The following is a 19,796-nucleotide window of genomic DNA, read 5'->3' on the forward strand; positions in this document are numbered from 1 at the left end:
CACAACTGAGAATGTTCTGAATCTCTGGTTTGAGGTGCTTCTTGACGCTTAGTGCATTTCTTTTTGAAGTTCTGTGGTGCATTTCTCTTTGGAGTTCTGAGAAGAGAACTCTTCTCTTCTCCAAAGAAAGAAATGGTAGAAACCACCATTTCTAATCATTATTTTGCTTCAACTCAGACAGGAGGGGCCACTTCCAAAGGCCTCATACTTTAGAAGGCTTTCCTCCTTCTATATCCCCTTCAATGGGACAGAGTTTGCAGAGTCAGTGGGATATGCCCATCAAGAGCCATGCTTTGTTTTCTAGACCATGCACTTGGATATATGGGATCAAGGAATTTCTGCTCCAAAAGTCCCAAACCTATTTCTAGGACTTCTGCTGACATTTTCTGGGTTGAGTGTACCTCTCCTGGTTCCCAAGGGTTAGCTACAGCATAGCTCTTTATGGTGGGATGTGAACTGAGTGGATTTGTAGTTTGAGGGCATATCACTTGTGTGTATAACTAGCTCCTTAAGGTGTAGAATAGAGCCTGAGGCAAGAAAAAAGGGGTGGCATACCACTAGCCTGTGTCCAGGGGCTGGGGCCTATGGTATTCATATACTGAATTCCTAAAAGTCTGGGAACATGGTCTTCCATGTGTTTGTCAGTATAGAAGGATATGGCACATTTTACTTAGCAATTAGCTTAGTTAGAAATTTTAAATACTTAGACATATTGTATGTAGACTTTCCTTTCCTTTTCTTTTTTAAAGATTTTATTTATTTATTTATGAGAGACACAGAGAGAGAGGTAAGACATAGGTAGAGAGAGAAACAGGTTCCCCGCTGGGAACCTGATGCAGGAATTGATCTTAGGACCCTGGGATCAGGACCTTAGCTGAAGCCAAACACTCAGCCACTGAGCTACCCTGGTGCCCTGTGGACTGTCATTTGTAGTCTTATCCCAGGCTCTGCAGTTGTTAGAGGTGGGCCTCACCAAATAAGCCAATATAATGAAAATCTAGTCTTAATAGTAGTTAAATTAAGGTTAATGATTTATAGTATAAAAGAATTTCTAATAAGATTCTTTTAATAGAATAGGCTAGTGAAAAGACCACTGATTTAGAACTCTTATTAGTTATCTATTGCTGTATAACAAATTACCCTAGGTTTGCAGCTTAAAATAACATTTGTTATTTTACAGTTTCTGTGAGTCAGGAAGCTAGAAGCAGCTTAACTTAATAGTTCTAGTTGAGAGAATTTATTTTTTGAGATTTATTTATTTATTTATTTATTTATTTATTTATTTATTTGAGAGAGCAAGAGAGCACACGCATACAGATGCATGCATGCACAGGGGCAGGGGTAGAGGAAAAGGGAGAGAATCTCAAGCAGACTCCCCACTGAGCATGGAATCCATTGGGGGGGAGGCTCAATCCTACACCCTTGAGATTATGACCTGAATTGAAATCAAGAGTCAGATGCTTAACCCCCTGGGCCACCCAGATGCTCCTAGCTGGGAGACTTATGAGATTGTAGTCAAGATGTTGGCTGGGGCTGCATTTTTATTGGGTTCCATTGGGGCTGAAAGATCCACTTCCAAGCCTACTTATGTGTTGTCGATAGGCCTTGGTTCCTTGCCACATGAGCCTCTCCATAGTTTGGGTGACCTCATGATGACACTTGGCTTCCCCCAGAGTGGATGATGAGAGAGAGAGAGAGGAGAGAGGGAGAGAGAGAAAGAGAGAGAGAGAGAGAGATGTAATTTTTCATAACCTAATCCCAGGAGTGATATACCATCATATCTGCTATATTCCATTGGTAATGCAGACCAACACTGGTACAATGTGGGAGAGGACTACATAAGGGTATGAATGCCAGGGAAGGGAATCCTTTGGATTCATCCTGGGGGACAGTTTCTCCAGAACTCCTTGCTCAATCTCTCCAGCCCACCAGCGTTTTGGTTCTTGAACCTAGCCCATTCTGTCTCACCTTTGTATATGTGGCCTCTCCATGGTATGCTTTTCCTATTAATCTTCCTTGGATGAACCTCTGTTTTAGATTTCATCTTAAATGACATTGCTCTAGAGAGGGCTTCACTTGATCACTCAATATTTAATAATTTCCTAGTCATTCTCTGTACTATCACATTGTTTTAATTCTAGGTGTCTGACCCATAAATATATGTTGAATGAAGGAGTCTTGGTAATTATGTGACCTTAGGGAAAAGATATGCTCTCTAAACTTGAGAAGCTTTGCCTGTGGTTAATGATCTTCTACCCCCACCTACTACACAGTCTTTTGTGAGAACCAAATAAGCTAGAATTTTCTATAACAGTTGATGAGATTATTATTGTTGGTTAACTCCCCTTCCCCCCCTTTTCCCCTGGAACAGAGGGATTGCCCGGGAATGTATTTTCCCATTTTATTTTTCAGGTTCTCTTTATCTACCTGCATTGTAGGACTGCATTGTTCATTTTTTCATTTTTACATTCACTAGCCTCATTTACTGCCCTGTAAATGTCTCAGAGGACTTCTTTTGAATTAAAGTTATGATTTCACGTGTGAAAAGTATTCAGTTGGGAGCAAGTTTAGCAAGGTTTATTCAAATGTAAAATGACATTGTGCTTTTGGATCATAACTAATCATAGCATCCCATTGAACATGGGAGGTAGTATGTGCTTTTTAGAAGCTAGTTATGCACAAAAGGACAAATACCCAAGAATCAAAGCAAACTTTTAATAATGCCCAATTGGAGTTCTGGTCATGTTTGAGCCATTCAGAGTCTAATCAGTAAAACCCCCTTGAGTCAATAATTGCTTTCTTCTCGAATTATTGCAGGTATCTATTATGCTGCACATTATCCACATAGAAATGAACATATGGTTATTGAACACATAACAAAACAGACTCTGTTGGAGAATGTTTCCTTTAGGATGCCTTAAAACATTCTTGAGCAGAATATTATGGAGGCTGCTTACTATCCCTTCTGTTCCTGGGGTTATAGGAGGGAAGTTCCTAGTCCTTTGTATTATGAACAGTGTATGAGTACACTATGAGAAGTTGAAAAGCTCACAATGTATTGATTTATTTAGAGAAACCATAATTATCTTCTGATCACTATCTTTTTCATGATGAAAATAGAATAACAGATGGAGTTTCTTAAAAGTTGGGAAAATATTTTTTCTCTCTTGTGTCACCTTTCAGGGAACTCAAATGTTGGGGAGAGGCTTTCTTCAGAGTGGACCAAACCCTGACCTGCAGTTTGTTGCTGTCTTTATGTAACAACAACAAAAAAGACATTTGATATGTTTAGAAAAAGGAAGGGGAAAGAGTTTGAAAAGGAGAAGTAGAACAAAATCTAGATTAATTTGAATCTGGCTAATTTCTGCTCTGAATTAACTGGACTTTAAAAAGTTTTTTTTAAGGATTTTATTTATTTTTGAATAAGAGATACATGGAGAGTCAGAGGGAGAAAGAGAGAGAGAGAGAGAGAAAGGCAGAGACACAGGCAGAGGGAGAAGCAGGCCCCATGCAGGGAGCCCGATGCAGGACTCGATCCTGGGACCCCAGGATCGTGCTCCGGGCCGAAGACCATGTCAAACCGCTGAGCCACCTGGGTTGCCCCAGACTGCCCATTTTTAAAACATTCTATAAAGTTGGGGTATAAATATAACAAGTAATATTTATATGTATGGTTTATACACATATTCATGAATGCACATACATATCTGTGTATATGTATAAAATGATATTAAAATAGGAGTTTCAACCAAGATAGCTAGATATCAGATTTTTTAAAAAAGATTTTATTTATTTATTCACAAGAGATACAGAGAGAGAGGCAGAGACATAGGCAGAAGGAGAAGCAGGTTCCATGCAGGGAGCCCGATGTGGGATTTGATCCTGGGACTCTGGGTTCATGCCCTGAGCCAAAGGCAGATGCTCAACTGCTGAGCCACCCAGGCATCCCTAGATATCAGATATTAAAGTTACTGCTGAAACACAAACCAATTAAATGGAATCTATTAAAGAACTTAAAAAAATTAAAGTGACTGATGAGACCCATAGGATTAACAAAATAGGCTGAAAATCAGGTGGATGATTCTTAAACCCTTCATACCTTGAGGATGTAAAAAATCCAGGGGAGTAGAAATTGAAAGTAGATTTATGAAGAGGATATTTGATTAGAATTGTAGATGTGCTGAGTTCCCCTCTCTTTCCCCTAGAATAGGGTATATGGGGCACATGTCCTTCATCTTGAACTTGGTGAGAGAGGTTTCAGTGGGGCCACTTGGAAAGTGTGATATGTAAACCCTGCAATTGGTCGTGGTGGACTGGTGTCTGAACTCCATCTGAGAAATGGAAACAGTAGGAGATATCTGGGAGTAGAAGCAGAGGGAAAGTGGCTATTTGGGCTGCATTCAGTCCTGGAGTTAGTGGCTAGAAGATCCAGGTGTGTTTCTGGTTAACTGAAAGTGGGCCATCATGAGAGGGACAGAGAAACACACACATATGCACACACAGATCAAGCCCTGGTGTGGTTTGTTCTTCGACCCTGCCCAAGAGCAACACCTGTGGAACAGTCAGAGCAGCAGAGAGAAACTGCACCTACAGCTGGATCCCTAGGGCTGAGAAGGGAATCCTGAGTGGCAGGAAGAGATGAGTTTACCAACGTAAGGGAACTGTAGGTGAGACAGTTGCTACAGTATAGGTGGAGGGGAACCAGCTTCAGGTTTCTGCAGGCCTGGGAAGCCCAAAGTTGACTTATAACCATAAGTGATCAAGACAGATTCTCATTCTCCTGACGCAATAACCTGGGGAGATGAAAAAGCACAATGTAGGAGTATGGATGGGGAGGCTGGGTGGGCAAAGAGAGAAGAAATCAGTTACACTCTCTTCCCTAAATACAGTTCAAGTCTGAGCAGCACCCTCATATCTGCAGGAGAGGAGCTTGAACTTTAGGCTGAGAACAAAGTGATTTGATGATTACCATGCTTACATGTATTAAATATGGATTTGAGCCTTTTTTGTAAAGATTAAAAGTGACCATAGGAGTGAGGGGCTGCTACCTGAGAGAGACTGACAAATTCATAGGGCCTGCTTGAGTTTTCATTCTGGGGTAGAGGAAGATTCATGGGTTGCATGTATTTGTACAAGTGTAGAAAAATAGCTGAAAGGATAAGCATTTGACTGTTGGTTGGGGTTACCTCATCGAAGTAGAACTGGAGATACAGGGAGTGGAGGTAGCTTCATATTTCACTATGGGTGTTTCCCTTCCAAAATGGCAGAGTTTGAATTAATTTTATTTTTTTATATTTGCATTTTCAAAGTCGAACACATTTTATGTTCCTAGGCATGCATATTTATTTGAATCAACCAACACTGAACACACACAGAGTAAATAAGTGTGTGTGATTTCAGAACTAAAGGGGTTGTGTTCCCGGTATGTGTATATGACTATATAAATCCTTATTTGTTTAAAAAAATATAGAATCATTGGTGTGAGCAGTGCTGTATTTTGTGGCTATTCTAGTGACCTCTGTTCAGGCGCTCCTCCTGCCTTGTGTGTTGGCATCTCTAGTTTGTACCAGAAGGAAACCTTGTGTATGGTTTCACAATGAAATTCATGGAGCTCTCTGCTTGAAATAATATAAAAGACCTTTATTATTCAACCTGTGCATTCATCTATGCAACCACATCTCCTTAGGGAAATGCTTGAAAATGGGATTTTCGTGGCCTTCTCTCCCATTTGACTTTCCTCCCTCCCTCCTGCCTCCCTTTTCCCTATCCCTGTCCAGGTATCTATTAGTTATCTCTTTCAGTAACACTGTTCTGGCTGCATTGAAAGTGCTTTTTAATGTAGGAGATGTACTTCAGGCATAACACCAGGTCACTTTCTGAGTAACATTTTATGGGATTGATTAAACTTTAGCACCATAACTGTTGACTTTACAGGCCAGGAAAGAGACTCAGAGTGTTACACTCTGGACAATTTGTGCCTCACAGTTTTGAAAAAAAAATCAAAGAGAGATAAGGATTTAATGTGTCTGGGAAAAAAAAAAAAGGCTGTCATCTATTTTTGAGTCTTCTGTATTTAAAAGACCTCAATATTAAAAATGAAATAATATATTTTACACTAATAAACTTAATTTACAGCAAAGAACTGTAAAAAAAAGAAGGTGAATTTTTTAACTGTAGGAATGATTCTAAAGATTTAAGATGGCCCCTTCAGTGCTCTAACCCCAACTGCTTACTGTTACCTCTTTTGCTGCTGGAAAATGGAGGTACATTTGCTCTTGGTGGAGTTTTCAAGGTTGTGAGATGAGGCATGGCTAATCTTTTTATTAGAGAAAGATATTTTTGGGGCTAAAATGCAGTAGAATTGGGGACCAAAGCAAAAAAAAAATTTTTTTTTTCATTTGTTTGGGATTTGGAAATCCAAATCGTTGATTTTATCTGCACACAAAGGTATATCAGCAGGGGCTCAGTGACGCGGTTCATGATGAGCAGAAACATATCATGGAAACTAACAAGGTAGTAAAAAAAATAATTCTTATTAATTCATTGTATTGGCTTTGTTCTGTGTCAGTTTAGCTAGGTTGGAACTATGTCTCCCAGAATTCACTTCCCTCTGTGGTTCTGGATTAGGGTTCACCAGGAGAAAGATGTGGGTGAGAATTTGCAGGCACAAGCATAGCAGCAGCCACTGCACTTGGAAAGTCACCTACTTGGTGACTTGGAAAGTCATTGCTACTGATGTGCTAGAAGGGTCTGTATAGACCACTGATCTGTTGGCTTTGTTCCTCCGTGCAGGCCAGCAGCTGGGCCCAGAGCTCCTCCAGCTCTGACTGCATCAGCAACTTCAGCTTCTTTGGATGCAAGCCAGGCAGGTGTGGGACCCAAAGCTGGGTGGCACCAGCTTTTTCTGCAAGTCACCTTCATTGATGGGGCTTCACATGGTGGGAATCAGGGACAGGTTCTGATTTGCCCTTGTTCCCCCAGTTTTCATCCAACTTTTTTTCTTGACTGTCTAACTGACCTACAGTGACTTCAGACTCCTCACAGAGTTTACAGCCTTCCAGAAGATTCTTTGTTTTACGGAATGAACATTGTTCATCTTGAATCAAGTTTTATCTGAAAAAAATATTGCCATCTCAATTAACTTAATTTTTCAACCTCTGTTTTTTAAAAAAATTTTACCTTTCCCAGTGGACTTTAAGAAAATATAGCACAAGAAACCTGGTGAATAATTTTTTCTAATATATACTATCTGATTAAACTTTGCAATAAGAAGAGAGCAATCTGAACTTGGTATATTAAATGATTTGCAAATTGCAATGTGCTGCACTTTTCAGTTACATACCTAAGTAAAATAAATCAACTTCTGTCTTATCAGCATTGGGGAATTTTTCATGTGTGATCATTGTATTTTAAAGTCGGCAATATACACACTGTCTTTTTAAATAAAGGTGATATTACTAACTTTTCTTCAGTAAGGCTTATGCCTGAGTTGTTGGGATAGAGCTATTTTTTTGTTTTTGTTTTGTTTTGTTTTTGCTTAAGCATAGTTTCCAGCATAGGACACATTTACTAAGTGATAGCTATTATCATTCCAATGATATAACTTTAAAACTCTAAGATTTATTTTAGTTGATTACACAATTAAAAAAAAGACTCTTAATATTAGTTTTTTGTGTTTGGGAGTATAACCTACCTGGCAAAGATATGGGAGATTGCAATTGGGCAGATAATTTTTTAACAAGTACTGCCTTCATTTATATGAAGGAATGAGAGTTGCCTTTACGCTTGTTTGTGCATATGCACATACACATAAACACTCCTATGTTACTTTAACTTGTAGATTCAATTGTTGTACAATTTGCTTTGTATCTTTGTGTCTTTCAAGTGCAAGTTGAAGTTCTAACCTTCTCCAGTTGTTTTCAAATGTACACTAGAGTTAGGAAAATATATGGTAGTGTCAAGGCATGACATGAAAGTAGATGTCCTCCAACAGCAAGCTGCTAATATTTTTGTTTATTTAACAAACTTTATGTACATTTATGTATATACACGAATGCACACACATATAAACACACACAGGCATGCCACTGCATAATGTGTGAGAAAATATGTATATTTGGTGTATATGGTCTGCAGTTCACAGATCAGTATCAACCAGAATTTCTTAGAGCCTTATCCCATCCTGTGATCTTCTTCTAGGACTTACTATGGTTTCTTTCCATAAGGGAGTGGCATAGATTCAGGAGTGACAGGCCCTCTCCTTTCTGCCCTTGTCTGTGATTCTATATACTCAAGGACTCAATGATGACATCCTCTATTCTTCCTTTCCATTTCTTTCCATTCTAGTCTCCCTTCCCTTGTTTCAGTATTTCTATCAAGCTACTATAGCCTTAGATGAGTGAAAAATTAGTTTTCTCTTCCCAAATGGCTGGAGACCCCTGGTATAAATACATACAGATGTAAATACATATGCAGATTTTCTGAAGCCAACCCCTCTTACTCCACTGCACTTGCAAATTTCCCAAATACTGTTATGTTAATACTAGGTGATTTATTTTACATAAGGATGCATCTGAAGGGTGCAGCACATTGTGATTTGCAAACCATTTAACTTGCTAAGATCAGATTGTTCTGCTTTATCTGCAAAGTTCACCCACAAGGAATTTAATATAAAGGCTTTTATTCTTGTTGTTTCATGTATCGTACTTTCTTGAGATCTGATGGATGAGTTTGAAATGGGTGTGTGGGCGAGGAGAGAAGGAAATTAGCCACTCTGCAGCTTCTTTGGAAAAGCAACCCCTAACCCTCCATTTCCCACAAGACCGTTGAGAGTATTCAAGGACTCCTAGGAGACTTACAGCACAGACTTTAGGGATACATTATTCCTCAGATGTAAGGTGAATGGGCATGGGCCCAGGAAACAATGAATCAGAATATTATCTGTCTAGCTCATATTATTACCTTGAAACTCTTACAGAGAATAAGTGACTGAGTGCCAGCATCATTGCTAAGAGTAGAGAAGAGATTCCACTAGTTCCCCTCTCTCCTTCTGCAGACAGTTATTGTCTGGTGGTATTGTACCAGGGAGTCATGGGACCAATGCTGGTGTCCTTCTTACTAACTTGTCTGAGTTTAGGCAAATTACTTTAACTTTTTGGATTCCTCATGTGTAAAACGAGCAGGGGAATCAACTTGATTTCTAAGGTCCACTCACCTCTCAAATTTTATGACTGTCTTACACTTTTTCATCACCTCCCTTCCTTCCTGAACTATGGTTTCCCTTCTCTGATATCCTTTTGTGATAGCCTTTTATTTATTTATTTTTATATGTGCACGCTTTATTCTGGTGGATGACTCATTTTCTTTCTACATATACATTTAATTAAATATTTACTGAGCTCCTACAATGTGCCAAGGCCTGAGATATAAATACTGAAGAAGACAGTGAGGGAGGAATCTCATCAAAGAAGAGGTAATGAAGACAAAAAGAGTAAAATATTTTGTTATGTCATGTGATGTTATAGGAATGGGGAGGTACATGGTATCATGGGATCAAATAGTTGAAGGGACAGGGCATTTGCTCTTGGAGATTAGGAAAGAGATCTGGAGATGTAGCATTTAAGTGGAGGCTTGAACGTTAAGTAGGAGATAATTAAACAGATGGGAGATACTTAGGTGAATAGACAAGGCTTCGTGGTTGATAAGATATAGGAGGTGGTAAGAAGAAAAAAAATAAAATTCAAGTTGCTGACTGACTTGTGGCTAGTGAATGAGTTTCAGAAAGAGAAAGAGAGGGAAAGGCAGTGAGTAGGTTGAAAGTCTTTGGCAGAGGTGGATTCAGGTAGAAAACCCCTGATAATGATAATAATATTTTATATTTAGGGGATCCTTTTCAGAGCAGAACACTTCCACATATATTTTCTCATTTAAGCCTCATAACAAACTAGAAGGTAGACATAATTATTTCTAATATTTAGATGTTAAGAACAATTTTCAAAATTTGGAAGTACACGAAAAGATGGGTACATGCCATTTCCATGTCACAGTGCCTAGCAGGATTATCTAATTCTCCTGGGGTGGGTATCTTTGTTTGATTTACTGTTTACTTTTGATTAGGATATTTTTTAAACTACTTGAAGGCTAGATGTTAACTGGTAGAAAATCAATAGAGATGCAAATGATTCTTAGCTGTCTGATATAAAGGTTTTATTGTTCTGTAAGACACTAAGTTGTGTATCTTATTCCATTTTAGTATCTTCTTTAGCAATTTGATTTCAGCAAACTTTACTACTGTCTCTTCTATCACTCTCTGAAATAACTATACTGTTCTGCTGTTTCCCTCATTAGGGAGTTAAATAAATCTTTAACATGTATTCATATATATTTGTATAAGAGTAATATTTCTAGCATTTTGAAAATGTTCCTTTGAAAGAGATAAAGCCAAAAAAGGTCTTGAGAGACTAAGTGATTTGCTCAAAGTCATGATATTAGAGACAGAGCAGGAACTTTAATTTAGATTTTACGGATCTAAATCTGGTATATTTTGTTGTAGATAGGACACCAAAGGGGAGTTCTGAACTGTTCCTCATTGTTGCTCTGTTTTTGTTTTTATTTTAAATTTTTTAGTGGGGAGTGGGGGGAAGGTGCAGAGGGAGAAGGAAAGAGAATCTTAAGCAGGCTCCACTGACTTGGGGCTTGCTCTCACAACCCTGAGATCATGACCTGAGTGGAAATTGAGAGTCAGACACTTAACTGACTGGGCCACTCAAGCTCCCCTGCTATGTTTCTGTTTTAATTAAGAATAGCTATACTTACAGAAAAGCAGCATGCAGAAAAGCAAATTTCGATTCATTAGTTTTTAAGTTCACTAACATTTTTTGAGTTTTCTGTGACTGCATCCTTTTATGTTTCTCAAGTGTCATAGATATCATGATTTTAAATATCAACACACCAAAATGATTTATTAGCCTCAATTTTCCTGGAAACTGAGGCACTTTATAGATGAGGTAAAAATCCTGACTATGTTGGTAGACCTGGTATCCTTGGTCTCATTGCAGAAGGATTATGTAGGTTATCAATCCAACCTTTGACACCATTTTGGAATCTTCCTGTGATGGTTAATTTTGTGTCAATTTGATTGGGCCACAAGGTCACCAGATATTTGGTTAAACATTATCCTGGGAATGTCTGTAAGGGCTTTGGAGATGAAATTAACATTTAAATCAGTAGACTGAGTAAAGCAGTGTGGGTGAGTCTTATTCATTTATTTGAGGCCTGATAGAACCAAAAGGATGACTCTGTCCCAGGTAAGAGAGAATTCCACCTGCTTGTCTTCTACTTGGGATAGCAGCTCTTTGTGTTGGACACAGACTGCAAGCTTGGCTCTTCCTAAGTTTTGGGTCTGCTGGACTTAAACTAGAACTCTATGATCAGCTCTCCTGGGATTCCAGCTTGCTAGCTCATCCTTATAGTCTTGGGACTTGCTAGCCTGCACAATTGTAGGAGTCAATTCCTTGAAATAAAATCTCTCTCTCTGAGATCCCTGGGTGGCGCAGTGGTTTGGTTCCTGCCTTTGGCCCAGGGCGCGATCCTGGAGACCTGGGATTGAATCCCATATCGGGCTCCCGGTGCATAGAGCCTGCTTCTCCCTCTGCCTGTGTCTCTGCCTCTCTCTCTCTCTCTCTCTGTGACTATCATAAAAAAAAAAAAAAAAAATCTCTCTCTCTTTTTCTGTCTCCCATTAGTCCTGTTTCTCCAGAGAACTCTGAATAATATATCTTCTTTCAAAATTTCCAAACATGTTAATCTCAGCATCACATATTTGGAATGTTCCAACCGTTGGTTGGTTCTTCCTGATATTGAACCATGGTCTCTCTATAATTTTTATCATTGGTTCTAGGTCTGTAATAATCTCATATGTGAAGATGGCTTGCCCATGCACCAAAGTCTCCATTGTAAGCAGAATATTCCCAGGTTCTTTTTTTTTTTTTTTTATTTTTTATTCCCAGGTTCTTAATGTGATTTTGACCTCTCTTACTATTAGCTATTTCTAGCTGTCAATGTTTTCCTTAATATACGTCACCCAGGGGGCACCTGGGTGACTCAGTGGTTGAGCATCTGCCTTTTGCTCAGGTTGTGACCCCGGGTCCTGGGATTGAGTCATGCGTTAGGCTCCCAGCAGGGAGGCTGCTTCTCCCTCTGCCTATGTCTCTGCCTCTCTTTGTATATCTCTCATGAATAAATAAATAAAACCTTTAAAAAATATACATGGCACCCAGAAATAAGCACCATATTCAGGAGGCTGTCCATTCATTCTAGAATAACAACCTCAAAAATTGCAACAATAATGGGCAGCATGTATTGAGAGGTTACTACACATCAAGTTCTGTCTATCCACTCATTTAATTTTTACACAAACCAGAGGATTATAACTTCTTTTTCACATACAAGGAAACTCAGATCAGAGAGGTTATATTATTTATTAGAGTGCAAGAACTAATCTGGTCTAGCACTAAAATCCATTCTCTTAAGAGTAGTACTAGTATCTCCTTGCTTGGACTTTTGATTACAACTTAAAATGAACCATTTAGTCCAATGGTTCAAGATGGCAGATTGCACACACTCATTTATTCTCTCTCCTTCCATAGCTCCCATTAAAACCAGAGAATAAAAAAGTATAAAGTCTACAATACAGAGAGATGAGGGAGTGCAAAGAAGAATAGGATGAATTAGAGTAGGCAAATTTAAACTGTAAGTTATGTTCTATTATAACCATGTGCTTTCATTCTTTTGATAAAGATATCATAAATAAATATAAGCTTTATCATAATTAGGTCAAAAGGTTGATTTATAATGTGTTTTAGTCAACTCTAATCCTTAGGTCATTTATTTATTTTAATTCTTAATGGTGATAAAAAAATAACATTAAATTTACCATCTTAACCTTTGTTTTTTTTTTATAGCTCAATTCAGTCGTACTAAGTATATTCACATTCTTATATTACAGATCTCTAGAACATTTTCGTCTTGCAGAACTCAAGCACTATAGCCATTGAACATCATCTATTTCCCTCTCTCCCCATCCCTGGTAACCACCATTCTACTTCCTGTTTTTATGAGTTTGGCTACTTCAGATTTCTCATATGAGTGAAATCATACAGTGTTTATTTTTTTGTAACTACCTTCTTTCATTTAACAGACTGTCCTCAAGATGCATTAACTCATATTTTTGTGTAGAATTTTTCTATTGAGTCAAACTTTTCCTATTTTTTACTTATTTATAGTTTCATTAGAACAATATTTTCCCCCTGATTTCAGAAGCAATATAGGTTCTTTGTAGAACACTTGAAACTTAGGGAAAGTATAAAGAAGAATAAAAGTATTGACTCATAATTTTCCCACTCAAAGGCAGCAACCATTGTCATTATGGTATATATTTTCTTTCAGTCTTTCGTCTAAAATTTTTTTTGAACATTGTGGGATCTTAATGTATATACAAATGTATATTCTTTTCTCTTCTAACACTTTAGAACATGGTGTTAGTTTACTAAGGCTGCATAACAAAATATCAGACTGAGTGGCTTAAATAATAGAAATTTATTTTCTCACAGTTCCAGAGGCTAGAAGTCCAAGATGAACCAGCAGAATTGGCTCCTTCTGAGGCTTCTCTCCTTGGGTTTTTAGGACTGCCCTCTTGCTGTCTTTTTAATGATCATCCCTCTGTGTACCAGGACACATTCCTGGTGTCCCTTTTTTTGTGTCTTAATTGCTCCTTTAAAGAAAGGCATCAGCCAGATTGGATTAGGACCCAATCTAATGGCCTCATTTTAACTTAATTACCTTTTTATATGCCCATCTCCAAATACAATCACATTCTGAGATATTGAGGGTGACAGCTTCAACACAAAAATTTTGGAAAAGACATAATTCATCTGAATCGCTTATTTACCTATATATTTAGAATCAGTGTACATACCATTCTATTGTGTGTTTATATTCTTTTATTAAATATTTATTATATAAAATTATTAGATAATAAATATTATCATGTTTTCAGACTTTAAAAAATTAATCCCCTTAATTTGGATTATTTTTCTTAGAATTTATTCATAAAGTCGAATAACAGGATCAAAGAAAAAAATATAATCCAGGTTCCCCATTCATATTACCAACTTTCTCTTCAAAAACACTGTGCCCATTTATACTTTCTTCTTTTAAAGTACCCACTTCACTGTGCTTTCATAAATATTAGATTAGTAATTATTTTAAAATAATTACTTAATTATCAGGCAAAGGTGATATAGCATTTTAATTTTATTTTTTGGTTATTAGTAAAGTTTGTTTTTCAAATATTTGTTATTCAGTTTTCTTTTTTCTTATAAATTACCTATAAATATTGTTTGTTCATTTACTATAACCTAAATTTTTTAATCAATTCGTTGGTGAAATTTTTTTCTTCAAGGACTTAGACCTGTTGTCTATAATATTTGACACAAATATTTTTCCCAGTTTTTTGTTTGCTTTTCTTTTTTTGCCATATAGATGCTAATTTATATTAAAAAGACATAAAACACGTTTTATGTTATTTTCAATTTCAACTATTCTTTTCCTTTATGCTTTCTTCTATTTCTTTTATTTTTAGAAAGTCTTTCTTCATAAAGAAATTTGAAAAATACCTTCATTTCTCTAACTTCTTATAATTCGATGTACTGAACTATTGAATCTTCCTGGAATTTCTTTATAGCCACAATATGAATTGCTCTAGACTTATTCTTTGAAACAATTGACAAACTCTCAGCAGCACCATATTTTTATTTATTTATTATTTTTTTAGCACCATATTTTTAAAAAGCTATTTTTTAAATGAAGTAGTCCTCACCACATATCATAGCTTTATTATTTTCAATTGATCTAACAATTCTCAAGTCAGTACCATATGGTTTATTTATTACAGCTTTACAGTTTGTTTTAATACTTGATGGGACTACACCCCTTCGTGGTGCCCATTTTTTTAGTGGGCTTTCCTTCTTCATTCTTCCAAATGAATTAAAATTGTTTTAAGTTCAAAAAATCTGACTGAGTTTTTTATTAGAATTTTATTAATATTCAGGAATATCTTATATCTTTTTACTTTCTCAAGCACTTAAAAAAAAACTCTTGGTCAAATTTTACTAGATTTTTCATTTGAGTCCTGCCATTTCTTTTTGTGTTTTTCCTTGATATTTTATTTTTATATCTTTTAAAATATTTATATTTTCAAAGTGATTTTTCTAGACATATAGACAAACATTCAATTTTTGAAACTTCATCTTGTCTTACCATTTTTATTAATTTTTAGAACTAGTTCTAATGGTTTGACTCTCTTGGACTTTTGGCAGTACCTAATCCTGTAGCATGGATGACAATCTTTTCTTTCTCTTTGTACTTTTCTGTTCCTTAATAATGCATTATTAAATTGGCTAGAGCTAAGTCCATAACTTTGTTGAATATTAAGTGACAACCATGTTACTCCTATATTTAATGGAACCTCTTTTATTAGATCACTATTTAGCTTAAGGATAGATTGTGGGCTACAACTGATTGTAGATGTCAGGCTTTTTATTTATTTATTTATTTATTTATTTATTTATTTATTTATTTATAAGATTTTATTTATTTATTCATGAAAGACACAGAGGAGAGAGAGAGGCAGAGACACAGGCAGAGAGAGAAGCGGGCTCCATGCAGGAAGCCTGATGTGGGACTCGATCCCGGGACTCCAGGATCACGCCCTGGGCCAAAGGCAGGCGCTAAACCGCTGAGCCACCCAGGGATTCCCTTTTAGATTAATTTTTAATACACATTATCTACTTATTTTGGGCCCATGGGCCAGCTTCTCAACTTACTTACGGGTGGTGAAGCAGGCAACCTAATGCAGTATTAGCCCCTTTTGTCAATCTGGGCCACTTGGAGCTCAAGAGATATGTCTTCTTTCAAGAAGATATTATTTTTTTTATTTTTAAAAATTTTATTTATTTATCTATTTGAGAGAGAGAGAGAGAGAGAATATGTGCACATGAGTTGGGGGAGAGGCAGCAGGGAAGGGGAGAATCTCAAGTAGTTACCCTGCTGAGCGCCAGAGTGGAAGTGGGGCTTTATCTCACGACCCTGAGATCATGACCTGAACTAAAACCAGGAGTTGGAGGCTCAATTGAGGAGCCTACTCAAGAGGATACTACTCTTGAGTAGTATCCTACTACTCAAGAGGATACTATTGAACACATAGATTCCTGTACCTGTACCCTGGCACACTAGCTAGCTTCTTTCTGTGACTCAATTAACACTATTCAGCAGCTATGAATTCTGCATTTTCCACTTCATTCAGCTCACATTTCTCTATCTTGAATACAGAGATTGGAGACATCTTAGTAAATGCTCTGCTGAAATCAAGATAGAATAAACCTCTGGTATGCTCATGCCTACCAGTCTAGTAATCCCAGAGGAAATGAGGCTAGATATCCACGTGAACCCAGTTTTCATTTTCCAATGTTCACATACCATCTAAAATTATCCTGACATTCAATATGGAATGTTTCTTGAATCCACTTTTCATTTCTTTTAAAGAATAGACATTTGTTCCCATATGATCTTTGGGAACCTTTCCCTTTTTTAAAGATTTTGACTGTGATGGTGGGACCACTACTATGATCTGTTTAATACTCTGAAATGTAGTTATTTGGGGTCCTGACACTTGAATTTGCTTAGAACAGCTGGGTGTGTTCTTAATGTCCTCTACCTTTCTCCGGCTTTCATTTCTCTTAAACCACGTTGGCGCCTTCCTCTCCAGAGTGAAGGTCATGCTCCAATAGAAAAGATTGAAACAAAATAGGTATTGACTAATTCTGACTCCACACAGTGAGTTGGCCATTATGCTTTCTTTGTTATTGTGATAATAAGCACAGCTTGAAAAAGTACTTTTTGCTTTCAGAGTTTTTCTCTATCTTCAATCCATTCTGGATTTTAGCTTTTGAAACAATATCCCTATTGCTTTGTGTATTTAGAAAACTTCCTTCTAGATTATGTGTCTTCTTTTTATTTTCCTTTATCATACATGAAGTGATAAATCTATGTTTATTAGTGCATACTCCTTATTTAGCTAACTTTTCTTTTTCATCAGAATTATTTTGTATTGTATTGTCAGCTTTTGAATGAAAGTCCTGAATCCTTCCAAACCATTCTCCCTCATCAAGTTCCTGTTTAAACATGTTCAGGTGGGATCCCTGAGTGGCTCAGTGGTTTAGCGCCTGCTTTCAGCCTTTGATCCTGGAGTTCCAGGATTGAATCCCACGTCAGGCTCCCTGCATGGAACCTACTTCTTCTTCTGACTGTGTCTCTGCCTCTCTCTCTCTCTCTCTATCTGTGTGTCTCTCATGAATAAATAAATAAAATCTTAAAAAAAAAACATTCAGGAAGGGCTGAAGAGACACGTGTTACAGAAAAATTATGTGATCAGAACTGAACATATATATTTGGATATCTATCTAGCTATATAAAGTTGTTTATGTGTATATGTATATAGTTGTATTTTTTAAAAAATGTACTTCAAAAATTTTATATATTTAAATTTATGATATATAAATGTATACCAATTTAAATACTTGTATATAAAACTTTAAAGTTTATATTAAACAAATTTCTCTCTCACCCTTAAACTTAACTAAGCATAAGTTTATTGAAAAGATTTAAAAGTTCTTTCACTGAAGGGCACAAAGCTCTTCCAAAATTTTCAAAAATATTAGTATTTTTAAATTAGAAAGCAAACAAACACAAAGGATTAGCTTAAAAATATTAGAGAACCTTGCTGTACTGTGAACATATACTTGGGATCTGGGTCCTGAACACCACCTGTCAGGCAAGGAGTCACTCCTTTGACAAGGGCATTCTTCTGTGACCATCAGCACATCTCATCCTGTGGGTTGAGACTCACTGACACAGCAACTTGAACTTTCCCTTTGACCTTTGTGAAATTCAACTTTTGGCTCGCAGTGAAATCTGTGTTTCATTGACTGTGAAATTAGGAGAATCTCCAATGAGTGAAAAATGATTAGCTTTCACTTTTGGATGAAAACATGCCAAGGACAAACATTGATTTTAAGAGATCCTTTATAGAGCATTGCACCTTATAAAACCTCACAAGGGGCAGCACCATTGATATTTTAGTGCTATAGCACTGGAGCCAAAAATCTCACCTTCCAGTTCATTACCTCTCCGTTTTTTTTTTTTTTCTTTTTTTTTTTAGGTGACTTTCTAAGTCAATTTATTTATGATCTTGGATAGCAGTATTTTTAGGTATGAGGACACAATTGCCAGATGATATTTTCTAATGCTTTAAATAGTGGGTATTCAAATAGCCTCTATTTCTCTGAACTGTATTTCAGTTGGCATCTTATATCTTCCATTCTCCCCAGCTGAACAATTATATTTTCTGTGCAAATGTAACACTTTGTTTATGCTTTTATTATATCATTCATCACTTATATTTCAGTTGTATACATGTTTCCCTCTGGACTGTAAGCCGTTGAAAGGCAGGATGTCTCCTTTACAAGTTTGTGCACTTCTGGCTATACAGCACAGAACTTGGAATTAAATACTGACCGCAAAGGCTCATTATTTGAAATTCTTAAAGTGTAAGTATTATAAGGGCAGTTCAGTGGAATGTGTTGGGTGTGAGTGTGGATATAACATATTATTTATATTTTATTTGCAAATTGGTGGATTCGGAGACATGCACTGTGTATAAAATCTGTGTAAACCAGATGACCCCGGGGGATCCCTCTTTCTCTTCTTCTATTTTACTATATTCAAATAGCCACATACCTAGGTTTAAAACTGGTAACTTCCTATAGACAGAGCTCCAAAGTACCAAGAGACCCTTTCACTTTTGAGAGCAAGGGCTGAGCTTGGCATAAGGCTGAGGGAGGTTCAAAAGCAAATACCCAGTTTTTTCCCTCAGGTAGAATTTTACTCCTTCAGACAAATGTGAAACAACTGTTTTATTTATTTATTTTTTCTTTTTAAATTTTTATTTATTTATGATAGTCACACAGAGAGAGAGAGAGAGAGGCAAAGACATAGGCAGAGGGAGAAGCAGGCCCCATGCACCGGGAGCCTGACATGGGATTCGATCCCAGGTCTCCAGGATCACACCCTGGGCCAAAGGCAGGCACTAAACCGCTGCGCCACCCAGGGATCCCTGAAACAACTGTTTTATAGAAGCAAATGCCTGCTGCATTGGAAAAGGCAGTCATCGTCTTGGTAGCCTTTCCTTTGAAGCCAAGGAATTATTTGCTTCTATGAAATAACATTCCTTCTTTAGTTGTTCCATTTGATTCAGGGATTTTTGACTAAGCATTCAGGGGTTACAAACAAATAAGAACCAGCAGTCTGGTAATCAGGATAGCATGACTCCCTAGTGGCACATTTATTAATTTTTTTTTGAAGATTTTATTTATTTCAGAGAGAGAGTGAGAGGAAGGGAGATCACCAGCAGGGGGGGGAAGGGCAGAGGGAGAAGCAGGCCTCCCACTAAGCGGGGAGCCCGAAGCGAGACTCGATCCCAGGACCCTGGGCTCATGACCTGAGCCCAAAGCATACACTTAACTGACTGAGCCATCCAGGCACCCCTACAGCGCATTTAATACTCCGCTTCCCTGTGCTACATAACCTTTCCCTGCCTTCTGCCTCCGGGATATTACTTCCCCCAACCCCTCCGAAAGAAGGCAGGAATGTCATTGCAAGCTTCAGAAGTTAGCATTAAA

The 19,796-nt window shown here is 37.3% G+C and overlaps 1 long non-coding RNA gene across 1 annotated transcript in view; it reads left to right on the forward strand.

Moving 5' to 3' along the window:
- The window catches only part of LOC140623863 (uncharacterized), a 79,106-nt gene that overhangs the window by 8,406 nt on the left and 50,904 nt on the right, over positions 1–19,796 (forward strand). The window contains exon 2 of the long non-coding RNA XR_012023398.1: positions 18,524–18,665. This is a non-coding gene — a long non-coding RNA (uncharacterized lncRNA). The remainder of the gene's footprint in view (positions 1–18,523; positions 18,666–19,796) is intronic.

Source organism: Canis lupus, chromosome 33 (genome assembly GCF_048164855.1).
Source record: "Canis lupus baileyi chromosome 33, mCanLup2.hap1, whole genome shotgun sequence".
NCBI classification, from domain to species: domain Eukaryota; kingdom Metazoa; phylum Chordata; class Mammalia; order Carnivora; family Canidae; genus Canis; species Canis lupus.